The sequence below is a fragment of the Enhydra lutris genome, unplaced genomic scaffold (genome assembly GCF_002288905.1).
Source record: "Enhydra lutris kenyoni isolate GAN:26980312 unplaced genomic scaffold, ASM228890v2 scaffoldscaffold26, whole genome shotgun sequence".
In the NCBI taxonomy this organism is placed as follows: domain Eukaryota; kingdom Metazoa; phylum Chordata; class Mammalia; order Carnivora; family Mustelidae; genus Enhydra; species Enhydra lutris.
Genome location: NW_019154110.1, coordinates 24826903 through 24835566, shown reverse-complemented (window position 1 = coordinate 24835566; position 8664 = coordinate 24826903). Strand labels below are relative to the sequence as shown.

The 8664-nt window shown below is 46.7% G+C and overlaps 1 protein-coding gene across 7 annotated transcripts in view; it reads right to left on the bottom strand.

Moving 5' to 3' along the window:
* Nucleotides 1–583: 583 nt before the first annotated feature.
* Nucleotides 584–8664, bottom strand: part of LOC111151809 (cyclin dependent kinase 12) — an 80317-nt gene continuing 72236 nt past the window's right edge. For 2 of the 7 annotated variants that reach the window (XR_002640876.1, XR_002640879.1), the window contains one exon: nt 584–1547. The gene's annotated coding sequence lies outside the window, so the exon portion shown is untranslated. The remainder of the gene's footprint in view (nt 1548–8664) is intronic. The other 5 variants (XR_002640883.1, XR_002640881.1, XR_002640878.1 and 2 more) reach the window with 4 other exon arrangements.

The window sequence follows — 8664 nt, the reverse complement described above, 5'->3', positions numbered from 1 at the left end:
TCAAAGGACTTGAGGCTGCTGGCTCCTGTGTTCCTCAGATCGGATCACCTGGCTGAAGCTCATCAACATTACCCCGGACGTTTCAAGGAACAAGCAGATTGTCTTGCTCTCACCATCTATCCCTCCCACTTGGTCAAATGATCCCCTTCCCTGAAGTCCAGGGGAAGAGGACAGAAGCAAACAAAGGAGTGGCAACAGATGGTCTCTGCAGTCTCAGCTAAGGGAGAAAAGAGGGGTTTTCTGCAGAGCACTCTTTTCCGATAGAACTCCTCTCCTCCAGCTCACGAGTGATTTCAGGCACAAATGGAGAGAAGTTATTGGGACTTTGAATTCTCTCCATTCTTGGAGAAGCTAGAGAGCATACAGGCAGGTCCAGGTGCTAGTAAGGCAGGGGGCCCATATTCTGGAACTTGGTTTATTCCAGTCCTGATGTTTTTGTTTTTTCCCCCAAGGAGAATGAGGTGGCCTGACCTCCCGGACACCCTGTTCTCTGGTCCACACATTAGGGGTACATCCACTCTGTGGTGAGGATATGGCTAAGAACTGAGGTTAGGCCAGAGTGATGTCCTTTTGTCATTTATTCATTCATTCAACAAATATTTACCAAACAGCTGCTTTATGCTAGGCACTGTGCTGGGCACTGGGAGCACACTGGTGAATACAGACAGACGTGGTCACTGTCTTCGTGGAACTTTCCATCTGGTGGAGGAAATAGGATTATTATTCAAATGACTGCACAAATAAGTGTGAAATCACTGTGCTAAGTGCTCTGAAAGAAGAATATATAGTACCGTGAAAGTATATAATCAGGGGACTTGGCTGAGCCCAAGGAGTTGAGGATGAGCTTGCAAAGGAGACAGAGAAAGAGCAGCCAGAGTGGTAGAAGAATTGGGAGTGAAATCATAGAATCAGAGAAGTTGGTCAACTGTGCTGAGAGATGCTGAGAGCTCATGAGACACCTATTCACCCTGACTCCTCACCTGCTAGTTGTGAGTACAGGTATGGAAAGGCTCTGGCATTGTGCCTGGCTCACAGTTGGTGCTCTGTATAATGTTAGCTCCCTTCTCCCCCTCCCCAAGCTGAGCCTCCCTCCAGGGACCCCAGATTTCTGGAACAAAGGAGCTGCCTAATCTTAGCCTCCTCAGTCAATTCAGGCCCCAAACCCCAGCCATCCAGTCCTCAGTGAGGGACTCTGTGCGCCAACCACCCCCCCCTCCTCTACTAGTCCCTTCACATGGAGCCCTACCATTCCCTAACATACTTCCTCCTTTGCATTGGTTTTCCATGAAGACGGGCTGGGGTCTAGGTCTCAGAGAAAGATGTCACTCTGGCTCTGCTTCTGGGCTGAGTCTGAGAAGGGAAGAGCATTGGAATCCTCAGCAGCTCCCAAAGCTGCCCGGGGTGAATCTCAGTGTCTTAGGTAGGGAGCGGGAGTAGTGGGGAGATGGGAAGGGGGGCTGCTCACCCAAGGCGGCGTAGAGCCCAGAGCCTTTTCCATCGCAGACACCCCATCTGTCTCCCACAGAAGGCTCGGGTTGGAGGAGGTGCTGAAAAGGGGGGTATGGAGGGTGAAATTGTACAGTCTGTGATCTAGCATGACGACAGTGAAGGTGCTGACTGGGAGGGGTCAGGGTGGGGTGTCGGCTGGGAGAACTAGAGGTCAGAATCTGGGATTGGAGGTGGGGAAGATGATAGGGATGTTCTGTGCTACTTTCCCTAAAGAGCCCTGTGTTTCTGATTTTGATTTATAGCTCCCCATCTGACTGACCATAGAGCAAAGTATCACACCCCTCTGGCCAGAAACTATTGGTGTTCCTAGGCCAAGGCAAGGGCTGGATTCATGATGCCCCCCTGCTCCCAGCAGTCAGACCTTTTCCAGACCTTAAAATAATATTTATTTAAATTTGGCAGTTTTCAGAGTGTTTCCTTTCAATATCGCTTTAACTGATCCCACTAAAGTCTAGGGAGGTAAACATTGTTATTCTTGATCTATAGACAAAGCAATGAGCAGTTTTATTTTTATTTTTGTTGGAGAGTACGAGTGTGCACAAGCAGGATGGGGGGTTTGGAGGGAGAGGGAGAATCTTAAGCAGGCTCCATGCCCAGTGTCGAGACCAAAGTGGGGCAATCTCATGATCCTGAGATCATGGCCTGAGCCGAAATTAGGAGTTGGATGCTTAAGCAACTGAGCCACCAGGTGCCCCAACAAGGAGTTTAAGAGATTAAGTGAATAACTTGGATCACAGGAGAATAAGGAGAGGGGGCCCTAATCCAGGTGTTCTGACATGCACCCACTAGGCTATACTTATACCTTCCTTGCTCCTCATTTTTGGTGATACTCTATATCCCCCACTGCTGGGTCAGTTGGGGTTCTCTAGTAGATAACTCAGAAGAATTCCTTCCCTGTGACTGACAAACTTTGGGAGTTTGAGAGACCCAGGCCTGGTGGACATACATTTATACAGCCCTCACTCTTGGAAACCAACTTCTAGACACTAGGAAACTGGACATCTCCAGAGGGATGGGCCTCTCACATAAATATGAGGGGACTCTAGACAGGAAAAGGGGGCAAGGCGGGGGGGGGGGGGTACTGAAAAGTGCTAGCCCAGTTAGTTGTTCTGTTAGGGTCCACTCCAGGTCCTAAGTGGACACTTGGGAATCCCTACGGACATCCCCTCCCCACATTCCAAGTTCTAAATACTTCCCCCCCACCCTGCCTATATTTAAGAGAATATGATTCCACAGTTTCCCTACCTACTCCACTCCTTTCTCCCACTCTTCCCTGTTTGGAAGTTCTTCCTCGGATGTAACTTTTTTCCTTCAGGCTGCAGCTTAATCCCTCTAAAAGGCCTCTAAAACAGGTGCCAAGGGAACCCAAGACAGGGCCTGGGTTATTAAATATAAATAGACAGGGGAGGGGAACTGAATATAGACAGATATTTTATCTCTTAGTCCCTGCAAGTTATTGGGAAGAAGGCACTTGTGGTTGCTAAGCAACAGGTCTCCATAGAGGACAAGGCACAGAAGAAAAAGCCTCTTTTGAATATTGAGGTGAAAGGGTAGGGAAGGTGGGGGTCAAAGGGCTATGGACTGGCAGGCAGGGCTGCGGGAAAGATTGGTTCATCCTCCAAGAACAGCTCTATTCCCTCAGGCCTTGGTAAACTCCGCCTTTACAGCCTTCCGGATTGGTGGAAGGAGGAAGGCCTCAGGCTCTCCTCCCTTCCTGCCAGGAGGAGGGAACCTGGTTTCCATGGCAACCCAGAAACAATCCTGGCCTTGTTTTGCTTATGGCTTTTCTATAACCCCTCATGGAGCACCAACGGTCATGGACTCCTTTCTCTGACCCCCAACTTCCGATTTGGGGGGGCATAGAAATATTAAGGGTGGGAGTGCGGCTGAGCTGGCCTCACTGGGCCCTGAAGTGACCTATTAAGACTCTAAAGAGGGAGTGACTTTTTGGGGAAAGGGCTTTCAAGCGTCCTCTGACCTCTGCACCTCCTAAGGGACTGCAAAAAGCAAGGGCAAATGGTGGCATCAGATGCAAATTCTATGTCCAGGCTTGCTTTCTAAAGAGCGAGTACAGGCTGGGGTTGAAGGTCAGGAGAGAATGAGAGGGCAGGGTATTTTGTGCCCCTTGGCGACCCAGACTCCTATCCTCTCCTCGACCTAAAGTCCACTGTTGTCAAGACTCGAGAATGGAGATATAGAACATTAACGTATGTCAAGTATAAGTGAGTGGCACCGAGGGGCATAATCTGTTTTTCTAATATGACCACAAGCAGAGTGTTAGGAGAATTAGGCCGACAGCTGCTGGTGCCCCCCCCTTCCACCCACCCCCCCTCGCTCTCCCTCTCCCTTCCTCCTCGGCGTTTGCACACACCAATGGCAGCCGAGCCCTGCTCGAGATTTCTCTTAATCTTCCTCCGCCATCCTGCGCTCTTTCCGCAGGCGGTGCTGCGAAGCCGGCAGAGCCCCGCGTCACACCTTACTGCTCTCTGAGATTGCTCCACAGAGAGCTCAAGGAGATGGCAATTCGGCGCTGATGCCGGCTGGCAGCAGTTGGGAGAGGGGAAGGAGGAGAGAGGGAGGAGGGTAGGGGGGGAAAAGTTGGCACGGATACCAAGTTTTTCCCTAGAGAGACATGGTGGGGGGGGGGTGGCAAGAGAAGAAGAGAGAAAATGACACAGAGAAAAAGAAACAAGGAAAAAGAGGCAGAGAGGCAGAGACAGAGAGGATTAAAGTTCTCAGACATTCACATGTGGGCAACTCTAGCCTACCTCAACTCAGGACCCTCTAAAGATCACGCCACCCAGCTGGAGTTCCCAGACACCCACCACCGACACACACCAAACACGTGCGCGTGCATACACACGTACACACACACGCCCAGCCAACCTGGAAGTCAAAGAGGCCCAGACATGTTGTGTGTATTCGTGCAAGTGTGTGTGTGTGTGTGTGCGTGTGTGTGTGTATACGCCTGTATGTTGTCTCTGTTTTGGATCGCAGTAGAATGCAGTATGTAAATGAGATGGTTATTACCGCAATGTTCATCAAGCTGAGCCGAGAAGACATTAATAGCCTGATGAATATGCATGTGAATTTGTTAATTAAGTTAATTATTCTGCTGAAAATGCATTCGTCTTCCAAGGACATTTTCCCAATGATTTTTACATGCTCTAGCCATTAGTCATGCTATATTTTATCAGGGAAATGAGTTTGCTTAAGTTGTAAAAAAAAAAAAAAAAAAAAAAAGATGGAGTGAGAAGAGAAATAGAGAAAGAAAGGAAGACGGAAAAAAATGAAAGAGGAAAGAGGAAAATGTGTTGGAGTTGAGAGTGGGAAGGCATCTGAGGCCGGGTTGAAGTTTGAGGCCCAGCTGGGCTTTTGAAGCCTGCCCTCGATTTTTATGGGTATCTCACTCTACAATTTTTTGCCCTTTTTTTTTGATGACAAACTTTTTTTTTCCAGTGCCAAATTTCCAACACATTAATTAATTGTTGTAGCCAATTAACTGTAGTTGTGCAAATGAGTTTAGCACTAATTACCATGCAGTGCCTGTAATCACATAAAAAACTTGCTGAGAAAGAGAGAGAGAGGAGAAGAGAAAGAAGGAATGGGAAGGCAGTGGTGGCAGGAGAGAAGGGGACCTGGAGTAGAGGGGCAGCCAAGGGAAGGAAATAAGCACACGTTCTGAGATTTCCTGGTTAGAAGCCATCTTGGCTTGGAGAAAAAGGAGCTGTCTCCCAGCCACATTCAGGACCTCCGACAGTCAGGAAATCTCAGTGGGAGTAAGATTCAGTAAAGAGTGATCTCCCTTTGTCTAAGAACTTCCAGCCAAAAGACACAAGTTCAGAATGGTATCTCTGGTTGTTTCAATGATACAGGGTAGTTCTTATACATTCTGAAGGCCTCAGTATTTATCCTCCATGGCTGGAATTACTGGGCAAGGATGGTGGGTGTTACTGGGAGATGGGTCATTGCTTATGGGCCAGGGGAGATGGAGAAGAGTGATATGTGCTCTGAGCCTGGTTCTAGAGCCATGAGTACATAGGGAAAATTGTTATGAGTCCACAGGCACTGGAATAGGCCAATGGAGCAATGATAACATCAGCTATAAAAGAGCCAATTCCAGCAGGAGGTGGGAAGAGGCAGCCTTTGGCCAGACATAGCTCCCAGGAGAGGAGCCAAACCTTCTCTCCCACAAGTTGGCATCTCTACCACCCATCGTGTCTGGGCCAACTCTAGGTTTCCACCTGTCAGCTTCAACCAGTGCCCACAGGCTGAGGGACAGACCAAATGATTTCTCCAACTCCTTCTGATTTTGCTGTCCGTGACTTCAGCTGGAGGTAAAGAACAGTTGTAAAGCGAGGACTAACTGCCGTACTGGCCTTTTGCTTCTACTCTGCTTGCCCCCTGTACCATGTCCTAGACACTGGGCCTGCCCAAGAGGTGTGTGCGTGTTTGTGTGTGTAAATAACCTGTAGCCCCCGCCCCAAAAAAAGTGCTATTATTGCCCTTGCTCCTCTAGAACAGAGCTCACTCATCATGGCCTGCTTCCTCAGACCTCATCAGAGGCACATTCAGCTTTACACTTCCATGGGGGGGGGACCTTAGCCACACATCCTCTCCTAGACACCCAAAGGCTTCCTGTCTGATTCCAGGTCCCAGGTCTGTGGGCAGATTGGTCATGGGCTCTATCCACTTCAGCCTTGTTCTTCCCTGGCACAGGGGAAACAATTTCAAAGGCACATGCCATATTGCTCCCTGCTCTATGACACTGCTATTCTTCTAACCTATGAGTCAAAGTTAGCTGTGAACACCTGAATTGACCCAAGCTGCTCCAGTGCTCTTTTTGCCTCCAACATCTTTTGGTTCTGCCCACACCCTATTCCCAGCAATGTTTGGCAAGGTCTGAGAAAGTCTGGTGCAGTAGAAAGAGCCCTATTAGCTTGGGTTCCAGGCTCTTCTTTGCATTTAATGTGTAATCATGGGAAAATTATTTACTATGAGCCTCAATTTTCCTCATCTATGAAATGAAAATAATAATAGTGCCATGCGTGAAGGGTTAAAGAAGCTTAATAATTGTGAGTATAAAATAGCACACCAAGTAAAATGAGCTACTTCATTAATTGGTAGTGAGTACAAAGTGAGAGGACAAAGTGCCCTTTAACAGGTGAATGGTTAAACAAACTGTGGTCCATGTGGTCCATGGTACGCCATGGAATAAACAAAAGGAACAAACTAGGATACATACAAAAACTTGGATGGATTTGGTGAGTGAAAAAAGCCAATCCTAAAAACTTACACACTGTATGACTCCATTTTTGAAATGACAACATTTCAAAAAGTGGAGGAGATAAGTGGTTGCTAAGGGTTAAGGAGGGTGTGAGGTAGGTGTGATTATAAAAGGGCAACATAAGGAATCTTTGTGGTGTTGGAACTGTTCAGTGCCTTGACTCTAGAGGTAGATATACAAATTTACACATGTAAGCACCCCTTTGTAGTATTTCTTAAAACTGCATGTGAATCTAAAATTATCTCAATTAAGAAAAAAAAAAGCTACATTACTAGTGTCTCTCTGCTGGGCCTAGGAGAGAAAAGGGGCTGCCCTTGTGTTTCACTGCAGAATTCCAAAGAGAAAAATTTAAAAAACATTATTCTCATTAGTGTACATCTATAAAGTGACCATAACCATAGGGAAGAGGGGTATTTGTATCTGTTGATCTAATAATTCTACTTTTTAGAATTTACTATAAAAATGCATGAAGGGAGACACCTGGGTGGCTCATTCAGTTAAGTGTCTGCCTTTAGTTCAGGTCATGGTCCCAGGATCCTGGGATCGAGTCCTGCATTGGGCTCCTTGCTCAGCGGGGAGCCTGCTTCTCCCTCTGCTTGTGCTCTTTCTCTCTCTCTCTGACAAATAAATAAATAAAATCTTTTTAAAAATGCATGAAGTTTATGTGTTAGAATGTTCATTCTGATATTATTTATAACAGTAAAATACTTAAATGATTAAAAATAGGGGATGAGGGCACCTGGGTGGCTCAGTGGGTTAAGCCGCTGCCTTCGGCTCAGGTCATGATCCCAGGGTCCTGGGATCGAGTCCCGCATCGGGCTCTCTGCTCAGCGGGGAGCCTGCTTCCCTTCCTCTCTCTCCGCCTGCCTCTCTGCCTACTTGTGATCTCTGTCTGTCAAATAAATAAATAAAATCTTTAAAAAAAAATAGGGGATAAATCTTCTAAATCATGACATATTTGGGTGATGATACTCCATAGACTTTAAATATGCCTAAAAAAATACATTCAGTACAATGCCTGGCACATAGTAGGCACTCAATAAATGGTAGTTCACTTCACTGGGATATGCTGGGTATTAAAAGAGCTAATGCAGGTAAATGTGCTTGACAAACTGTAAAGTGCCTGGCAAATGCTAGATGTTGCTATCCTAATGGCTATCTCTCACAGCTCCATCTTAGATGATGAAGCTGTACTTCCAGGCAGAACACTGCCTAATGTGCTCCTGGTTTGAAGCATGGGAATGGCAGAGTCTGAGCCAAGGGATTGGGGCTATTTCTTTTCCAGGAGACTGCCACCCCTTGCTCCACATCATGAAGACAATCACGGACATTCTTCCCAGCGTACCTACATTCAGTTACTTGGCCTATAATTTCAGAGGACTCATGGAGTCTTTGAAGCAATGTCAGCCCTGCTGACTCCATAAAAGTAACAATTTATTGTATCAAACACTGAGTACCTAGTAAGTATCAGGTAGTGTCCTAGGTGTTTTACACACTTTACTTCATTAAATGCTCTCTACAACCTTAAGAGGCTGCTTACCTGAATTTTGTAGACAAGGAAAGTAGGACTCAGAGAAGTTAACCCAGAACGCTTACAAGGTAGCCCAGTTGTTTAATGGCAGTGCTGGTGCAGGAACCCAAGGCTTCCTGCCTCCCAACCTGGTGATCTAACCATCAGCTACTACATTTAGAAGGATTGAGAAGGGGTACACTCCCAGAGCTAGTGAAAAAATTGCACTGAGGCCCAAATCTGGAGAAGCCACAGAAAAGTAATCCTGTTTTTCCAATTCCCCTTGGTCGGCACAGACTTAAACCTATTCCAGGCAGGCAAAAAAAAAAAAAAAAAAAAAAAAAAAAAAAAAAAAAAA